Source organism: Rhipicephalus microplus, chromosome X (assembly GCF_043290135.1).
Source record: "Rhipicephalus microplus isolate Deutch F79 chromosome X, USDA_Rmic, whole genome shotgun sequence".
Classification (NCBI taxonomy): domain Eukaryota; kingdom Metazoa; phylum Arthropoda; class Arachnida; order Ixodida; family Ixodidae; genus Rhipicephalus; species Rhipicephalus microplus.
Genome location: NC_134710.1, coordinates 483,535,019 through 483,556,257, shown reverse-complemented (window position 1 = coordinate 483,556,257; position 21,239 = coordinate 483,535,019). Strand labels below are relative to the sequence as shown.

Genomic DNA, 21,239 nt, shown 5'->3' with positions numbered 1-21,239 from the left:
AGTATATACCATGAACACGAGGTGGTTAAAGGTGGAAAGTAGACACGAAGCGCAAGCCGTAAGAAAGTGTGCGTGTGCCTCCTCTCGTTCAGTCCTTGGAATTTCCGCTGGATGGCGGTGCTTCTATATGAGGAATATATGATAAAAAGATGCGAGATGGTGGCACTTGGAGTGTTGAATAGGTGGAGGAACGGACACACAGACAAATGCATGGACGGAGGCACGGATGGCCGCACGGACGGATGGACGCATGAACGGACGCAGGAGCGGATGCATTGACGAAAGCAGGGGCGGACGCCCAGATGAACGTGCGGGCGCACGAACAGACGCACGCACGGACAGGCGGATGGACGCATGGGCGGCCACACAGACGCACTCATGAATGGACGGAAGCAAGAACGAATGGACGGACGGATGCTTCGCCCCACTATCCATCATTCACTCCGTGGATATGCTGCAATTTTCGTATTCGTATTTCCTTGCCCACATCCCACGCTTGCAAATAAGCTGCATTCCCAGCTACAAACCGCGGAGAAATATAGATAAAGAAAAGATCCCCGCGTAATACCGTTAGTCATCTCATTTGCATTAACTTCAAGCAGTGCCGTGAAGACAACTTGCGCACGAAATTCGCGTGGTAAATTCGGCAAATTCAATGAAAGTTTTATTTCAGATTATACGATGTAATGAACTAACGCCCATTTTTTAGTGAATTCGATATTGCGAGTTATACTGTACATAGCAAAGTTGATGTGATGCCAAACAGTAAAACCAAGTTGCCTTTTGTCGTAGCAATTATACAATAACAAAACCAACAACCTCTCCAGAAGGGGAACTTTCAAAGCTAGGTAAATCGTTTAGAAAGGTATAGCAACGTCACTTCAGAGATCTAGCACAGATCTTGCGAGTTGTGAGGCCACGTCCGCTTATCTTTTGCATGTCACATGTCTTATATGAGATTGTGTATGGCCCGCTTCTTCCAGTTTGAGCCTTAAGCCTTATTGAGTACTGTGTAACTTAACAAGCTCAGCTGGGCGTCGGCGTAGAGTTAGGACGCGGAAGCCACTACAGCAGAACGCGCAGGTGTGTCTGTCAGCCTGAATTTATACGGTCGTTATGTTTGATTCCATTGCGTTATTTAGGAAACTTGAGGACATCTTGCTCTGAAATTAAACTTCTAACGTATTGCGACGATGAAACACAGGCATTTTTTGGAAACATCCAAAGGAGGAAAAAAAAAACGAAAAAGAAACGGGATGTAGGAGTGACCCCGGGGCAGAAAGTACCTTTTATAGATGTTGTTCTGCAGTGATGTCTGTAAGCGACGCCCGGAATAGGGCCGCATCAATGAGCCGCGCGAAAGGAGGCGCTATCCTCCCTCTGCAGCCGGTGGCGCCACCCCATCGGCTCACCTCTCGTGCATTCCCTTCGCCGTTCGGTACCACTCGCGCTGCTAGCTTCAAGCGGAGCTGCACGTGTGGGCCAGCGTTGCCGGCGGCCGAGCGGAGGAACCTCGTGGCGCTTGGGACACAGGCCCCGGTGAGCAGCTCAAACCTCCGCTATTTACCGCGCGCTCGACTTACAGCGAAACAAGCCAACACTCCCACTCGACTGTTGGTTTTTTTCGTAAAACGAGCAGGAAAGAAAAAAGGGCAGGACATGCGCACTGGTGCCTTTTGACAAAGTGCCAAAAATCTTGCTGTGCGTTATGCGTCGGCAATGGTCAATATGAGGTTTTAAACTAGGTGCTTCTAGTGGCTTACGTACAAAAGCCTCTCATTCACTCTGAGATTGTTTTCAGGCAAAAAACACGAACTCACTGTTTCGAGGGATTTTTTATCTTCAGATGATTGATGGCTTCTAGACGGTGATGTTAAACCCCTGGTAAAGTGTAGGCTCTATCTTTTTAATCGGCTAGAAGGTTCGTATAGCTGATGCTTTTTGTGAACTGAAAGAGGACACTTGTGCACATGACAACTGAGCAGTCGCAGCCTTTTGCCACGAACGTGATCTAAACGGAACTCCGTGTGAGCACGAGCAACCTGCCTTACAAGTATATAGAGTTTACCTTGAAAGTAAATATCTCCTTCGAATACCCCCTAACCTTAACCACATATTCCCAAAAGTCAACAGAACAGTAGTACGTTGAGCTGGTTGATTGCTGTCGTAATAGGTGTTTTCTTGCGCAAAAAGAGACCAGTTTAGGGTGCAAGGAGCAAACGCTGACTTTACTCTAGCATGTTGTCTTAGTTAAAATTGAGAAGTACTGGCATTTCAGCTACTTTTCCAGCCGCCCCAGTCGTCGGCTCTACCCGGAAGACAGCGAAGGAAACAAGTACAATATAGCTACCACATGGCCGGCCTGGCTTCTGGCCAAACCTATAGTTGAGGCTAACTGGAGCCCGGCGGGAGAGTTTTGCGTGATGTAGCAGAGTGTGTTACTGTATGCACGATAAAAGCTATTGCATAGCCTGCCACAATTGAAGATTTGACCTAGTCGACCTTCGCTGCTCTTATATTCTTGGAGACAGTTGTGTAAAGACGTCGTTGTAGGCCTCAGTTTTAGCGAGCACTCAAGAGAGGGAACTGCGTTAACACTGCGACCTATTTTCCTACCGGACGTTGAACCCTTTCATGTTACGATTGTCTGCAGGCCACTTCAGCGTGGTTCGGTTCCCCAAGGGGCTGTCTTTTGAGTCTCGAATTCCTTTGTTAAAGGCTCCCTCACCAGCCTCTGAGAGTAAAAGTTATTTTGTCGTGGCGTTTCTCGTCTTTCCGGCGTACTTCGTGACGTTAGAATGGTGATTCACGTGAACGCTGCCACCTACCCATTCTTCCATGTCTCGTATGGCTACCGCGCACGATCAACTGATTTCAACTAATTTTGTCTTTTCGACTGCGCAAGCGAAGATTTCGCGCTTGCCGCCGAGGAGCGTGGAATCCTGATGTATACGCTCCACGCTCAGAGCTGACGCATGTTTTCTGGAAATAGGTGGAGATTTGGCCTGCAGTGAAAGCGAGAAAGAAACGTCGTCTTTGAACGCGGGACAGCTAGGAGTTCTTCATGAAAGAAGTGGCTCATGGTAGTCACTGGTTTGTCGCCGAACTAGAACCAGGCTCCTGTAAAGGTTCATCGACAAAGCAGGGACCACTGAGCACGCCTTTGTTTGCGTAATAGAGTAAATCGTGGCGTTAATACTGTACACACATGGTCGACCAATGGGTGTCTTTAAAGGTACAAAAATAATGCGTTTTTACGAGGTTACGCATATGAAGCCAAATGACCTCGTTAGGCGGCGGACGGCATGCTCATTCTTCGAAAGGTCGCTGCCTTCGCGTTATGTAAGTGACTCACTCCGCAGTAGGCAGCATTTATTTCAGAATTAAGAAGTCTCTAATATACCCTTCTTAGTGGCACTGTGATGAAGAATCTTCGGAGCGCCGCATGTTTTGCCAGCTTCAAGGCTGCAAGTGCTGTTGCAACCTACAAGATGACATGTACTCGAGTGACAGCGAATGATATTTTGTCACTTCAAGATTTCATCTCCGACTTGAATGTAACCTGCATGATAATAGCAATAAAAGAATGATTTCAGTCACGCTCAACCCGAAGGCCAGCTGAATCAGATGCGGATGGTAGACGTTATATTGTCACGGGGTCGTGACGTCGATGAAGGAAGCAGACAGTAGGTCGAATATTAAACTATTTATTTGGCTGAACTTGTGGCCACGTAAAAGTAAAGTCAGATTGTAGGAAGACACTGGCACTGATAGCGGCGAACGGAGCGTTGGCAGTCGATCAGCTGACAAGTGGTGAAGCGCGTCGGCATTTATACACGTGCTATTGAATATTCTAGCGCTATCGCTAGCGGCCGCGTGGGTTCCAGATAATCTGTAATGTTTGCGAAGTGGGTATAATCTGAACGAAATGATCTTCTACAGTCCCCAAGCTTCTCGAACACCACAGGCGCGGTTTGCGCTCAGAATTACGTACAGGTGTGAGCGTAAGGTGTGAGCGTGTGCAGACCGAAGTATCTAAAAACGTTGGTGCAGATCACAGGATCGCGTGACCGAGGGTATCGACGCGCTATCTAGTGACGAGACGCCTGCTGCGGCGTGCTTGCGCGTCCCATCGTATCAGTGGCCCTCTCACGTCGCTTTCTGCGACGCGCTCGTTGCCGAAAGGACATCTGGGTGTCGCTGTCCTTGCTCCATCCAACGCATCCTTTATTTTTTTCAATTGCAGTGCAAACACGCGCTTATCAACGGGACCGGTGGTTGCGCTTTAGTTCAGAGAATGGTCGTGATACGACGCTGCAGAGGGGCTGCGCTGCTTGCGCTACGTGCCTCCGAGTGCTTTCCCCCGGAGATGAAATAGACGTGTTTCCTATTACAATATTGGACGCCTGTCAAATTTGTTCCTTCGTGCTTCTTTTTTTTTTTAGCTCGAAGCAACACTTTCACCGCATCACAGCGCGGCGCTTCTAGAAGCAGTGATGCTTCCCCGTTAGTTGCCCGCATAGCATCTCGAACAGTGACGCGCTCTCTCAAAACACCGTATCTTTTACAGAGCCAGCGTGACCATCAACATGGTCAACACGAGGAATGCAAGACGCTGCCCCACGGATCTGTACATATCTCAACGAAAATTACTTCGGACGATTTCCGTCGTGAGGCACGTCATGAGGGGGCTCCCTCACCCATGACAGCAAAACACACGCGAAGGCTATGCGACGGGCGAGAGCAGGAAAAGGTGGTAAACGGCAGGATCGGGCTTATCTTGCTGGTATTGATAATACAGGAGGCGTTGCTCCGTCAAATTAGTGCCATTTTAAAGACGATAGTCTTTCTTGGGGACCTTCGACGCGAAAATTTTGGTCTCTCTGTCTGTCTGTCTGTACATTTGTCTATCCACTCTTAACGGCACCGGGTACTTGAAACGGTCGACCCCATCCGCAGCGCCCCCCAATGTTGCTCAAGATTTAGCGTTCATACTTGTGCAATTGTCAATTAAAAAGCAATTATTGCGCATGTCTGGGACACCATAACAGCACGTATATATTCTGCATGTGCACCTTTTACGAGAAAAGGCATACTTAACTAATTTTAAGGACCATAGCGCTTATCACGCTGTGCTGACCATGCAACACTTGCAGGAAAAGACGAGTGTTTCGAACGCATTGCTAAAACGAGACGGTGGTGGCACCTACCCGTCGTTTTGCGTTCTACACCTTATCACCTCTGAGACGGGCGCGCACACCCGGCTCAAAGCCACGTGTTTCGTTTTCCGCAAAAAAATGCCAGATGGCGCTCATGTCTCACGCGTGACGGGCTTGATGCGCTCGTTCGCTTTCGCTGCACGCTCGAGGCAGTGTAACGCAGTGCCTCCAAAATACCATTAACCGATTTTCTTGCGCAGAACATCAAATAATTGTTTTGTTCACTCTCTCCACACGCAAGATTATCGTCTTTCAACGACATCTGCAGATTAACCTTAAGATACGGGGCCAATTTTGTATTCTTTTTTATGTAGCGACGGCGCCCGTTCCAGCGCCAGGCTTGTTTCGTTAGTTATACCAGTTTATTAGCATAAGCGCAGCCAGCCTCGCAAAACCTGATGAAGCCAAGCACCGAATATTGAGTTTTCTCAACTCAATTCGGCACCGTTTTTGAAAACTATACTCAAATAATTGATGTTCTAAGCCTAAGCAAGCCTTACCAAACCTTAGAGGGCATACATTACATGTTTTTTTGTTGCTAACGCTTGATAGCAGGCGCCACTTGTCCAAGCGCCTGCTTTGGGGACGCCATTCTGGTTTGCTCTGCGCTTTTTTAAATACCGGACAGGCGAAAATGCTCTATTCGCTACTGGAACGTAGTCTGGGAACAACAGGTGCGATATATCATGAAAAACGCTGAGCAAGAAGCAAGCAGTTTGAAGTGTCCCGCGGAAGACGCCGACAATTCGGGGAGGCGAAAGCAGACGACGTGGCTAAGTCATGTCGCTCCTCCGTCGCTGATTGGCTAAACCTCTCTCCTGCAAACGGCACAAAAATGTGCCTGGGACCCACTTTTCGAACGGCGAAGAACGGCAGACGTGCGCGTGGCAAACAGCCACACACGGCGCCCTGAGCACGTCTAACGGTGAGGCATGCTTGCATACGGACGGAAGGGTAGCCATGTTTGTCGGAGGAGCTTGCCGTGCAATTCGAGTAGCTCTACTGCGCCGTTACGGCAGGCTTACCGCTAGCGTGAACCAGCCCTTAGACTGTACTAGAACAGAGACCGGCCTTCGAAAAGTAAAGCCCAAATAGGGTCAGTCCGCTTCGGGCGCTATGTTCGGTAGTCTGCAATGTGTCGTTGTTTTAAAAATGGTGCATGGCTCTGCCAAAGTGGTTGATGATTGATAGATTTGTGGGGTTTCACGTCCCAAAAACACCATATGATTATGAGAGACGCCGTAATGGAGGGCTCCGGAAATTTAGACCACCTGGGGTGGTTTAACGTGCACCTGAATCTGAGCACACGGGATTACAACATTTCCGCCTCCATCAGAAATGCAGCCGCCGCAGCCGGGATTCAATCCGGCGACCTTCGGGTCAGCAGCCGAGTACCTTAGCCACTAGACCACCGGGGCGAGGCTAGCCAAAGTGGTGCAGAAGTAAAATGCCCACTTACCACTTAAAAAAGCCGGGCTTTAATCACAGTTGTAAATGGCGCGTTTTTAATCTTAGTGTCAGTTTCACAGCTGTATTGTTTTGTCTTCATTTCTTAAGTCTTGCTTCAGTTGATATGCACACAAAAAGTGACGCAAAATATGTAGTAAAAAAGAAATTTGGCAGTGAGCGCATTTATATGCAGCGCTACCGCACGGGATTCCGTAAAAACATAAAGGCTTCCGACATTTTAGTGAATAGGAGATTAGTCGAGGTCTACTTAATTAGGTCGCGAAGGCTCAGGCGAAAAGCGGTTGAGAAGCTATTGCTAGCGACATCAGTATGGAGAGTTATGGGAGCTGCGATTGACACGCGACTATGTTTGGAGAGAACAAACACTAATAGAGAAAAAGCAAGTTTTATTCAGTCGAAGTAATCATTATGTTCTACAAATGGCATTTCTTTCCCCCAAGAATATATTTAGGTGTAATGAACAAAGAATTTGACAGTTTTTATTACGATGAAAAATATTTTGTCTAGCGACCGTTGTCCATGCTACTATTACTCAATGCAGCCCTTGCACTACATGGGTACACATATGGCAAGGCCCGCTCGTAACATTCGTCTGTGAAGACACACCATCTAACGTGTTTTAGTGTTCTGCGCTTGCTTACATTCTATGTTGTGCGCGAAATTGTCAGGTGCATTTTATCGTTGGCCAACGTCTTCAGTGCAGTGTTCAACGGGCAGCGGAACGATGGAAATTGCATTAAACGCTGTGTGCTTTCATCGTTAGCTGTGGAAACGATGCGCTGTGTAAGGATGCAGTAGCAATAAACGTATGCCTGATGACCCGTGTCTTCTAGATAAGAAACAAGGACAATGGTTCGGAATGCACTGCTCGCTGGACTTTCATCCATCAATATTCCTGCAGCATGGTTTCCTGCTTGAGCATGCAGTGTTTACTATTCGCGTTATCGGTGAGTGAATTGCCAATCTATCTATCACGGTGCAATTCGCACGTGTTCATTCGCATACGTAGCAATAATGTATTGGAATGTAATGCAAAAAAATAGGAAAACACATGTGTCCGCAGATTTTTTTGTTCTTATTAGCATTTTGTGCAGTGTGATAAATTTGATTTATTGTGACCATTGAATAGAACTAAAATGTCATCATTCTGGCGTGACTATAGGCGTGATTTCTTCCTGCTAAAACAAATCAAAATTTTCAAGTTTCAAGTTTATTATTTATTTTACAAAGACAAGGTACAAAATTTAAGATATACAGATGAGGGCCCCAGAGCCAGAGACTTTAGTGGGACCCTCGGTTTGTCGATACAAATCGACGGTAAAATTTATACAGGGCAACAGAAAATTCTTACAATATACGGACATCAAAATGCATTTTTTATATCGCAAATCAAGCCAAAACACGCAACAAGGTGTATAAAAAAACGAAGAACAAAGAAGTCAAACAGGTAAACGATCACAAGTAATGGTATTCGAGAAAATGAATTTTGACGGACTTTTTGAACAAAGGAATTGAAGTGCAACGCTTAATGCTAGAAGGTAACGAATTCCAAAAGGATATCGCACTGAAAGCGGAAGTTTCTTGCCTATAATTAGTATGAGCGGGGGGTAACGGGAAATTTTTATCAGCCACAAACCTGGTCGCATTATTATTCTGCAAAAGGTCAGATGTAATAAATGGGAATGCGAGTTGATTGTACAGCAGTTTGTGGAATAAGGTCATCGTGCATGCTAAAAAATCTGCGTATGTGTGAAACAAAGAAGCCACGCTGCAGATATCACATGCATACGCTGCTACGCTGTTGGTGGCCTTAATCCATCAAAGAAAGATGCCACGACCGGCGGATGCCACGAACGGTGAATGAGACTTAGAATAATAGGTTTCTTTGTAAAACCCAGGCACAGGCAACGGTAGTACACTTAAATAGCACTATTTAGTCATGAGTCCGTATTAGATTAGCTGGCGTTCACTTGAAGCGCACTCGTAGATGATTCGCCAGCGATCGCCTTAGCGTGAGTCCTTGGCGATCAGGAGCCCATTGAAATTAATTTGAGATTAAATTTCGCGCTGGTGCACACAGAATGACGTCACTTGTTTACCGGCTATTGCGTCACATCCACTTTGTTTTTTGTTCCGCCGGAAGTGTTTCCTCCTCACAAAGATGACGCTAAGCCCCATGAGCAGCTGATCAGCAACCATTTTCTGAACGTATGGGCTTCTATGGAGCCTTCGCTACCAGTCTATATATGCCCTGGATTCGTTCTGCGTGTGCTCGATGAGCTGCATCCTATCGCCGGTCGCTGGCTTGCTTCAAAGTGAAAACTAAAAGTTTATGATCTTTGGGCAGCGGGAAACCACAAGATTCTCAACGTTGCAAAAGGATCGATGTTACGCCAGTCCTTCCAGTGTTCCTCCTGACACTGGAGGAGAAGCTATTTATTTGGCTGGTAACATTAATAAAGCGATCACAAGGGGAACGTGTCGGCATTGAGGATACAAATGCAGTATTGTTTACAACTCATTTCTTCAACGTATCTTTTTAATAATGAATAATTACGAACATTTACGCTGTATTCGTCACTCGCCGTAATACGCTCACTGTCAAATTTCTTCTTCTGAACTTCACATTCAGGTATGTGGGGTTTAACGTTTCAGAACTACCATATGATTACGAGAAACGACATACTGGAGGGCTCCAGAAATTCGGACCACCTGGGTTTCTAACATGAATCCACACCTGAGCACACGGGCCAACAGAATGTTCACCTCCGTAGAAGATGGAGCCGCCGCAGCCGGGATACGATGCCGTGACCTGCGGGTCAGCAGCGGAGCACCTCTGCCACTAAACCACAGCGGCGGGGCTGTATGCTCCGCATTTAGCGTTACCTTTTGTAGCAATACGTAGCTACTGGAGCTAAAATAAAGAGGCAAAGCTAAACAAGCATAACTGCAACAAGTGATACTGAGAAAAAAATTTAGCATCTAAAGCTGCTATTTGAACCCGGGTCTCTTCAGTGGGGAGAGGGCATTATGCTCCTGCACCACTTCGGCGAAGCCGCACGCAACTCTTAAAACAACGACACATTGCCGACTACCGACCAGAGCGCCATGAATGAATTGACCTGTTGGGGCTTCACTTTCTGTGCATTAATGCTGCGGCCGTTCCGGCCACTCCCCATGCTCTAGTATACACACTTGCCATAACGTGATATTGAAGGTTAAAGGAGGACACTTACATAGGCCCCTGCGGCTGATTTGGGTTCACAGCGCACCAAGCGGGTGCGTGCAAACTTTACAGCCTCCAAGATGGCAGACCACAAAAAAGACCGTCTCGAAGGCCATTTTGTAATGAATAGGAAAATTATACAGCCTCTGAGACCGCTTCTACGCGCATTCATGTATCTGAGGCCATACTTTAATTTTATTTTAACGCTTCGTTTGCATGCATCGATGAGCTTCGTGTAAGCTGCACTGCTAGAGCAGCAAGCACACGATGCCAATGGGCGTCCATGCACACATTTTAATTGAAACATAAGTCATTGGAGGAGCGAACAATTTTATTGTCAAGTCATATTCTTGGTAAGCACATGCCCTCTTTGTTAATGTTTAATAAACGCAGACACAGAGAGAGGTTCATGGCACTACGAAACGTGAAAATAAAGCTGCCACATCATAGCTATAAATTACACACAAGAAATAAACATATAGGCAACAATATTAAAAGAACCGCAGCACAGTAAAACTGCAATAAACGCACACAACTACAGATACAGTGCACAACGCGACATGGCAGTAGTTGCCTGAGAACTTGGCTCCAGCATGAACCGAAAAAGGAAAAGAAAAATGTCTGCTACGTCTTCTTTCCCACCTTCGCACTAATTTTATCCTGCACACTTTACACTGCTAATTTCGCAAAAAACTGTCACAAGTCGTTTCTGCAGCAAAAACAAAGCAGTTTTAGGTGTCACGCGAGCCGTTAACTAGGCAGTAGTGTTTATTCAAAGATTATGGCATAGCTTTCACAAGCAAACATTTTTATTGATTCACCACTTCTTTCTTATTGTGCTCTTTAGATCTTCAAGCAATTTGCGAACGGTACAGATAACGATACTGAGCATAGCTGCACTTTTCACAAAATCTCACGCATGCACTGAATTCAATTACATGTACGAGCACAAAGAAAACCTGACGATGTGAGCGGCGACTCATTTTCTGGAGCCAGGAAACGATTTTGTCGTAAACGTGCTGCGCAGCATTGCTAACAGGTTTTGTTTTTGTTTCAAGCAATCCACGAAAATAATGCGCGAAGTGAAGAGCACAAAAAAAGCTTTATGTGCCGAACAGCACAATGTGAAAGATATATTACTTTAAGGCTTCAATGACGAATGCAATACGCACTTTACAAAGTAATGAAGGCGTTCATACCTAGCAGCATCCAAGCTGAGAGGCAGACGAAACAAGTGAAGACCACGACGCATGCCGGGCACATTAGCACACATCTTTTGTGGTGTCTCCCTGCTGCTCCCCGTACTTCATTGCCCTAAATGCTCATTAACACGGAGCGTGACAACGTCGCCGTCGCGTCGACACCATGTGCACTTCCCTCGCATCTGATTCAGGTCTGATACCAGCCTGGCGATCATCATCATCATCATCATCATCAGCCTGACTACGTCCACTGCAGGACAAAGGCCTCTCCCATGTTCCGCCAGTTAACCCGGTCCTGTGCTTGCTGCTTCCAATTTATACCCGCAAACTTCTTAATCTCATCTGCCCACCTAACCTTCTGTCTCCCCCTAACCCGCTTACCTTCTCTGGGAATCCAGTCAGTTACCCTTAATGACCAGCGGTTATCCTGTCTACGCGCTACATGCCCTGCCCATGTCCATTTCTTCTTCTTGATTTCAGCTATGATATCCTTAACCACCGTTTGTTCCCTAATCCACTCTGCTCTCTTCTTGTCTCTTAAGGTTACACCTACCATTTTTCTTTCCATTGCTCGCTGCGTCGTCCTCAATTTAAGCTGAACCCTCTTTGTAAGTCTCCAGGTTTCTGCTCCGTAGCTAAGTACCGGCAAGATACAGCTGTTATATACCTTCCTCTTGAGGGATAGTGGCAATCTACCTGTCATAATTTGAGAGTGCTTGCCGAATGTGCTCCACCCCATTCTTATTCTTCTAGTTATTTCAATCTCGTGGTTCGGCTCTGCGGTTATTACCTGCCCTAAGTAGACATAGTCTTTTACAACTTCAAGTGCACTATTACCTTTATTAGCCTGGCGATAGCTCACCACAAAATCGCAGACGTTAAAGGCGGATTGAGACCACAATCAAGGTATACATAAACTGGTAGTGTGACTTCCTTAGCAGCCCACGGATCAAGTAGTCAGCGGCTCGTCCACCCTCGCCATCTACGTGAAGAAAAGACAACTAACAGCAAACAAAAAGTAAAAAAAAGGAAGTATGACGTCACAACCGAAGCGGTAGTGACGTCGTGCGTTCACCCTATATGGCACGAAATTGAAAATTTTCTTAAGTGATGACCTAATACGTGCCGTTATTCTGACACGATTTTATTCACCTTGTAGCTCGCTAATTGCATGCGGGAGAAAAAAAACAAAGACTTAGGTAGCAAGGTTTTTTTCTTTTGGCAAAATAACGTACTTACATTATGGAGAAAGAACTATGCAGAGGCAATTGTGAGACAAGTGTTCGCGGGCACAATAGCATAATAGTTCGCAAACCCACGTTGTCCAATCGCCTAAAACCATTGCAGCGTGACGGCAGCTTTGAAAATATTGCTTTGGCAGCCGTAGAGTACTGCGTCTCAACGCTTAGCGTGTCGCGTACACCGTCACAAAAAGTGAGGGCACGCTGGCCGTGCACCAGCGAAAGCAGTCGGCATTCCCAGGAGGGCCTATCTTCACATTCTGTGAGCTAGTCCAGCTCTAAAATGTCACACCAGTAAACAACGCATAAGAAGTAAGTGAACTACTGAAGGTCCGCACGAAACCATAACGAAAAAGAGAATGATGTCTCGTTGACCTGGCAATGCGCCGAACCAAAGAGCCCGCTGAACTAAACGCAAGCTCTGATAGCGAATTGCCTGGATACGTCCTCCCCCCCTCCCCATCATGGCACTTGACGAAAAACCGAGGCAGTCAACCACTTCACTAGGCGTGAGATTCACCGTATAAGATGAGTTTATAGTTAACTTTGACATATATAAAATTTTGACTTTTGAAGAAGAGCCCCGCCGTGGTGGTTAGTGGCTAAGGCACTCGGCTGCTGACCCGCAGGTCGTGGGTTCGGATCCTGGCTGCAGCAGCTGCATTTTCGACGGAGGCGGAAATGTTGTAGGCCCGTGTGCTCAGATTTGGGTGCACGTTAAAGAACCCCAGGAGGTCGAAATTTCCGGAGCCCTCCACTACGGCGTCTCTCATAATCGTATGGTGGTTTTTAGACGTTAAACCCCAGAAATCAATCAAATCAATCAACTTTTGAAGAACTTGTATTAAGTTTTTAGTTTTGGTTGTTAGTCCCTTCCTCACCTAGTCTCGCTTCAATCGTCGGCGGGCGTTGATGGCTGTGACAATAGGTTTCCGACACTTTTTGTTCCAAGTTTCACGCCCTATGTATTTCTACCATGCCACAATCACAATCGCAAAATACATAGACACATAATGCACTTGAAATGGTAGTGAAGTAAATAACTAGTACGCGTGTTTCCTTGAACCAGTGAGTGATGTTTTGCCATCTTACGGCTGGCGTGAAGCTGCGTAGCACCGTTGCTTTTCGCTTGAGAGACCAGTGTTGTAATTTTTATGTTACTCTATGGTTCCGATGGTGACACCACCCATACATTTCAGAGCATTAGCACGTAAGGCGGATAGCGGCTACAACGTCTGAACGAGTTGCTCGCTGCTGCCTAACCTGTATCAGTTCCATCGTTTTTGTGAAAACTATGGCGAGTAAAAAAATGCCAATGCACTGAGGAAGTTACACCCGGCCGTATGAATGAGCACTTTAAAAATTGCCCCCGTATTTTCTGCATGTTTCACTGCAAATGTTGTCGAAAGAGGATAGTGTTGTGTCTGTAGAAAGTGAACAGAAAGTTTATTTGGTGTTCTGCGCGAGAACATCGGTGAATGGTATTCTGGGCGCGCTGAGTTAGTGTCTTGATGCGTGCAGTAAAGACGAATGAGCGCATCGAGGCGCGTTAGAGACAAGCGCTATCTGGCAGTTATCTTCAAATACGAAGGAAGGCGTGCGCGCCCGTTTCAGAGGCGATAAGGTGTAGAACGCAAAGCGATGGGCAGGTGCCGCCGCCGTGTAGTCTTAGCTAAAGCCCCGATACACCAGAACACAGTGAGCTCAGTGCTTGCTGCCATAGTGAAAAGCGCGTGGCGCCATCTATTGCAAGTGCGGCGAAGCAACACCCTCAACTGCAAAACGAGCAGAGATCTGCAAATCAAACATGAAACTTCACACCCGAGTCCGGCTGGAAGCATGTTTCGCGCTGTTCTTTTACGGGAATTTGGTGCTGATTTCGTGTGAAACCTCGAGGAGACCTTTCTCGACAGTCCGGAATGTCTGCAGCACGTGCATTCCAGACTGCGGAAGCAACTTCACCTGGTACGTATTATCTCACTTGTGAAACAAACGCGAACAGCGAAAAGCCTTAACTGCGGCATGCCTTGGCTGTCACAAGGTGGAATTCGTGCTGTAAGCCGGCGTCAACGTAGCACTAGAATCTGGCTCCAATTTACGCTCATGCACCGCATGTGTATCAATTGCCAGTCCTGCCGGGCACACGGAACACACACGTGGTGCAAAAGTGCCAGCCAGAACGAGATTTTAAAATGCTATGGTGACGCTGGCTGAAACCACATATAGAATCGCCTAGTGACAGTCGAGGCATGTCGCAGTTCGACCGAGTCGAAAGCCTTCTTTTCTGCGCCACCTACGTCTCTTTGCATTGCGATAGTAGGCCGTTACAGTTGTACTAAACATGCGTGGTGCGTTCATCCACGCGTGAGTCGTAATACGTACATTCCATTGTACACACGTGGCCTGCGAAAGAGTACGGCAATAGTTTTGTGCCGCATACTACAAGCATACTGCACGCAAGTCGCCGCTGCAAAGCGGAACAGCTGGAGTCGCGCTTGAATAAACGCACAAAGTATATTTACTCGTACACCTTACTGGGCTCGTAGTTTTTCCTGTCGATTGAGATTGTATTCTAAGGCGGCAGAGCTGAGCGTTTTTCGTTCTGGTCGGAAAATGTGCAATCACAAAACGCCACACTGGCACGATTCCCGCGATGGGCTGTGAACTTCACAGGCAGGGCTCAGCAATCTCTTCCTCTTGCACTGGTTGTTCTCGCACCAGATGACAACGCAGTGGTACCCAGATGACATTTTATAAGCGAGCGCAGCGCGAACAGACGCGTTTTCGCTTTTTAAATTCCCAGAGCCACTGCTTGCCTTGCTAGCGAAACGCGACTTGGCAGTTGTAAACAAATTATGGTGTCTCTGGGAGCGAGGGTATCCCGCCGAAGGCGCCTGGGTGTGAGATAGGTGTGCTCTCGTCTGTATCTTCGGAAAAGTACAGCCTTCTTTTTATCAGCGCTGCTTCCTCCCCTCTCTGCCGGAGAAAGGTCGTGGCGCGTTACAGGGGGCGTCACTGTCACAAGCGAAAGAAAAAAAAAACAACGCGCTGGAGAGGAGGCGGCGAGGGCAGAGCACATCGCGGTACTTTTACGAAGGAAAGGTACAGCGTTCTTTCGATCTGTGCCACTTTCTCCTCTCCCCGCCAGAGCTCTTGGCACGTTACAAGCTCTTGGCACGTTACAGGGGGCGCCTTTGTCGCGAGCGAAAGAAAAAAAAAGCAACGTGCCGAAATGAAGGCGGAGAGGGGAGAGCGGATGGCGGTACTTTTACGAAGTATACGGGATTTAGTCTTAGCAAAGCGTGGGAAACACTTGCCTTTTTGAGCATAGCGTTGCATTGTCAGCGCACTGTGATAAACGCTACGGTCCTCAGAATTACTTATATGTGCCTTGTCTAGTATAAAGACAGACATACAAAATATTGACGTGTTGTTATGGTGCCCCAGATATGTGCAATAATTCTCTCACAGAACGCTTGTACCTATGTCTCAGTATTTTAAATTTGCTTTCCTGCAAATCCCGGGAGTTAACGCTCCCTCCTTTGCGATGATGCTCCAGGACACACCTGAGAAAGTTGCTGCCGGGCAACCGTCACGCCAGGCTTCGTCGTCCAGGAAGCGTGGCAACGCGTCAAGTGACAAGGACAGCGAGGTGACTGATTTGTACTCGGATGGCTTCGAGTCATCGGATGATGACTTCACGGTCGTCATGAATCGAACTACAAAACGAAGAATGCTGTGGACGGCATCGGCGGCAAGTTTTTCCACCGTTAATGCACCACAGCACTGGCCGCACACCATGCTGTTCATGCCCGAAGACCTTGCGTGTAACTTGCGACTCCTCAACAGGCAAGTTCTTTCTGTGCTTCTCGAGGAAACCGTGCCGAATAAGATCAAATACGTGAGGATCAATGCACGGATGAATGTCCTTGCCGTAGTCGTTACGCACCGTAGCACACTGCAAAGCCTTCGGCACATAGAAATCGGCAACGTGAAAGTTCGGCCAATCGTCGCTACAGGTTGTAATGACACTGTAGGCGTCATTTATGATGTGGATCTTTCCATCCCAGCTAATGGCCTGACAATAATAACAAAGCCAGCTACAGAAGGCACTTACATCACGCACATCACCACAGTCGGCAACTCACGCTGCTTGAGGCTTGTGTTCGAGGGAGACAGCCTTCCCTTGTATGTCAAAGTTGGCCATGTTCGCCACTCAGTGCGTCCATACGTACCAAAGCCACTGCAATGCTACAAGTGTTTCAAGATGGGACACGCAAAATGTGTCTGTGAGAACAAAGTTGTGTGTCCGCGGTGCGCTTAATCTCACTCAAAGGAGGCCCGTGGTGCCACTGTGTTACGATGTTCAAACTGCCACAGCGCTCATGAAGCCTCATCCAAAGATTGCCCGCGGGTGCGAAATGAGCACGCGGTACTCAGGCGTAAGGTGCGGGACAATTCAACGCGCAGGGAAACTGCCGCTACACTTCGCTGACGACGGCGTCGTGGGCTAAGACCATCACGAAAAGACTGCTCTACCGATAGAGAGATGCTATTCTCCATGAAAGTGGCGGACCCATAAACACCGAACTCACTGAAGACGGATACTGCCAAACAAAAGAAAGGGACAGCAGTCACACCTTCCGAACAGTGGCCCTCACTTCCACGAAATTAACCTACTTCGGAGTTGCATCAAATCCCGCCGCCCTCGACGACCCCTCGAACCAGTGATGTGACGAATGAAGATCAAATGATAAGCTTGCTGTAATCGCTGATGAGTGCCATGCGTGTCCTACTGAGCAATATGAAGACTTAGTCTGCGCAGACCGCACTGCAAGTGCTGGAAACCCTGAGTCCGGTACTTGCAGCTCTAGGGCAAAACCACGGCCAGTGAGACACCGTCGTTTCGAGTGTAAGTCAAGAATGCATCTGTTTTTCAGTGGAATGCATGAAATGCGATCTAAGTCGCATTCCATGCATTCCACTCAATTCCATGCATTCCATGCATTTCACCTAAGTCGCAGTGGAATGCGACCTAAGTCGTGCATGTCTAACTTTAGACAGTTTGTATTTGTGAACCATTTCCCCATCAATATGATTTGCGAACCCAACCTGTCTGCTTCAAACTGTCGGGATATGAATGCTTTCATTCATACAAAGATTGCAGCAAGGTTATTGTATTCATGCGCCGTGACTTCACTTATAATCACCACACAGTCTCGCCTGATGAAGATAATCAATAAGTGTGTCTTACTGTAAAGAAAGATAAGGTTACTTTCACGATTCTCGGAGCTTACTTATCTCCATCAAGACTGCTTCACTTCGAGCGCTTACGCAGTATTCTGACATCGACTCCAAGCCCATTGGTGATCACTGGCGAAATAATTGCCCATCATTTCCTATGGGGAAGCTCCAGGGTCAACTATAGAGGAAGAAAATTGGTGTCCTCAGCCTCAGAGTACGAACTCTACGTTTGTAATGATGGAAGCCCTACACATTTACGCGGATCAGCCTATAGCAGCTGCCTGGACCTTAGATTAGTTTGTCACTCTCCAGGTTTGTCACTCACTGGTTTTCGGATCTGGAAACGCGGGGCAGCGACCATATTCCAACTTACCTGTGGATAGAAGGTTTCATCAGCTCCAAGTCCTCAAGAGACCTCAAATACACCGATTGACTGAAATTCAAAGTGTTAAGGGAACACTGTTGTACCGACGGCTCATCGTATCCTAAAGGAATCGATAAAGGATGTCCTGCAGAATACCACTCACTCACTTTTGACTAGTCACAAGCGCACCGATTTAAACATCGAGTTTGAGAAACTTCGCGCAATACGTGGTCGTGAAGAGTGTAGGTACCGGCGGACAAAGTGCATGGATGGTGTGAGGCTGGCTAGACGCATTCAAAAGAAAATGCAGCGGAACACAGATAAATGGCTTGGTGACGTTGGTCATCCTTCTTTGAGTCGTTCGATATGCCAGTTTTCTATGGATGAGCTAGAGGTGGCAGTGGCACTGTACAGACGTTCTTGAGCACCGGGGCCTGACGGCATTACCTATCGTGCCCTTTGTAATCTTGGACACGAAGCTCGCAAGGCACTTTCACGCCTATACAACGATTCCTGGCAGACTGGTACAGTTCTACAAGCATGGAAGTCAAGTCGCCTCATTCCACTTCTAAAGACTAGTAAATCTCCTTTGGATATTGCCTCATACCGTCCTATCGCACTTGCCAGTCGTGTGGGAGAAACAATGGAACGAATGATTCTAACACGAATGCAGTGGTATTTAGAGCACTACGTAACCTACCCACTATCCATGACCGGATTCAGGCGCGGCCATTCGTCAATCGACAACGTTGTTGATCATGTGACATATGTTGAACACCAAAAAGCTTTTAAGAGACTCTGCGCCACCCTGTTTCTATACGTTAAGGGGCTTACGACAATGTCACCCTTGAAGCCATTCTTAGTGCTTTGGAAACGGTAGGACTTGGTGGCAAGCTATAGATGTGGGTGTACAGCTACTTACAGCTGAGATCATTCTAAATGATGACAACGAATTGCCCAACACCTGATTATTACAGCAGCCGAGGAGTTGCTCAGGGAGGAGTGCTAAGCCCTACAATTTTCAACTAACTCTCATTGGACTAGTCGAGCACTTACCTAGCACTGTAGAACTTTCTGTCTACGCTGATGACATCTGCGTTTGGACATCAGGTGAGACAAGGCCTCAGCTTCGCGCCTGCCTTCAGATGGCTGCTACAACAACGTCATGCTACCTTCGTGAACAAGGTCTAGAGGTGTCCTGCGGAAAATGTGCAGAGGTAGCGTTCACTCGGAAACCAATGTCTGCTTACAGCATATCGATTAAAGAAGAACACATATTGTTCAGCAGAAGCCACGGTTTCTTGGGAGTCATAATAGAGAGAAACCTGTCACGGACTCCACCCGTAAACTACGTGAAGAAGCGGCTGATCGCAACATGTCACATGTTGAAATTCCTTGCAGGAAAGAATTGGAGAGTGCCCATACCATCTATGTTACAACTGTACAGAGTGGCGTTTATCGAATTCTTACGGTATAGCTTACCTGCAATATCTAACACCGGCATGACCAAGCTGCGCGCAATTCAGAGCATTCAAGCCCAAGCACTTAAGATATGCCTTGGGTTACCCCGCAGTGCTTCAACGGCTGAAACCATTGCCATCGCTCAAGATCACTCAATAAAGACGCATATTATTACCGAGTCAATGCGCATGCACCATATTCATTATGCCAAGACCCCTTCCCACCACTTGGTGAGCTTCGCTGCTGACACGCCCCGCACGACATATGGTGCCACTGTCTGCAAGCATCGTTCATCGTTTACTGAGGCGTACGCACCTGAATCAAAGCCACTGCTTCCTCCTTGGAGCTTGAGCCGGCCGCGAGTTCACTTAATAATTCCAGGAATGTGGAGGCAATCGGACTTACCGACACATGCCCCGAAACAACTGAATCTATTCCTACTGGAACAAAACTACAGTAACCACGTGCACATTTACATGGATGGCTCGACTACGCCGTCTTGTCTAGGTGGAGCAGTGGTTATACCATCACAAGGGGTAACTCGGTGTTCTAAGACTTCACATGCGACAACGTCCACGAAGCAGAACTTGAGTCTCTGCGCAGTGCACTGGAACTCATCAATTCTGAAGAAAGACTAAGGAAATGGGCCGTGTTTTCTGACTCAAAACCAGCGTTACAGTGCCTGCTATCAGTTCTCCGACGCGGATGCCACGACCAGTTGACCTACCAAACCGTGAAACTTCACCACCTCTTAATACAAAGTGGCCACGACATTGTCTTTCAATGGTTATCTGGGCATTGTGGTATAAGTGAAAATGATTCTGCAGATCATGCTGCTCGCACGTCACATGAAGAGACAAACAGCGTTCCAATTCCGCTTTCAAGAGCGGACGTAGCGAGGCAGATTCGTCAACTGGCCCGCACTCTCACACTGACTGAGTGGAACACACCAAGTACACGAAGTACAAGACTGCACGGGCTTGACCCTTCACTACAACTCCGGCCTCCACCCGGCCTACATCGACGTGAAGCTTCGCTTCTCTATCGCTTTTGGCTGGGAGTTGTTTCACGAAAGCTCATACCACGTTGATCGGAATGACTGACAGTGCGGCATGCGATGTTTGCGGCACCGATGAAAATATCGAACACCTGCTGTGCCATTGTCCTCGATTTGCCTCAAACAGACAAGTACTTGCCAACGCAATGCGGTGACTGGATGATCAGCCTCTTTCTGTGCAGGTGATATTACAGCAACGTTCATATCTCTCGACAGCCCACAAGGCAGTGAAAGTACTGCTGTGCTTCGTGAGAAAGAAGGTCTTCTGTTAACGCCTCTGACATGTGGTGGAGTACTACACGCTGCAGTGAAATTACTGTCTCTCACCTTTTTTTCTTTTCCCTGTCTTCCCTCTTTCTCATCTTTCTTGTCCCTTCCCTAATCCCGCTGTGTAGGGTAGCCAATCAGATGTCTTTCCGGTTAACCTCCCTTCCTTCTCCCGTTTGTTGCTTCCTTCCTTCCATTGCTTTTTAATTGACAATCGCACAAGTATGAACGCAGTAACTTGAACAATATTGGCGGGTACTGCGGATGGGGTTGGCCATTTGGGATATTGTTTAAGACCGTTTGAGACATCGTTACACTGGACAAACAGACAAATGTACAGACAGACCAAAATGTTTGCGTCGAAGTACCCCAATCCAAACTATCGTCTTTAATATTTTTCTATAGGTGCGCTTATTTTTTGCGTATATTAGCTGTTGATGCCAGCACCAGAACAATAGCCAAAAGGTAACCAAGTAGCTAACGTCAGT

At 47.3% G+C, this 21,239-nt stretch overlaps 1 protein-coding gene across 3 annotated transcripts in view; it reads left to right on the top strand.

Annotated features, from left to right (window-relative positions):
- The first annotated feature begins 1,435 nt into the window (after positions 1–1,435).
- The window catches only part of Mp (collagen XV/XVIII-type protein multiplexin), a 731,849-nt gene continuing 712,045 nt past the window's right edge, over positions 1,436–21,239 (top strand). For all 3 annotated transcript variants that reach the window (XM_075880876.1, XM_075880875.1, XM_075880878.1), the window contains exon 1: positions 1,436–1,539. The gene's annotated coding sequence lies outside the window, so the exon portion shown is untranslated. The remainder of the gene's footprint in view (positions 1,540–21,239) is intronic.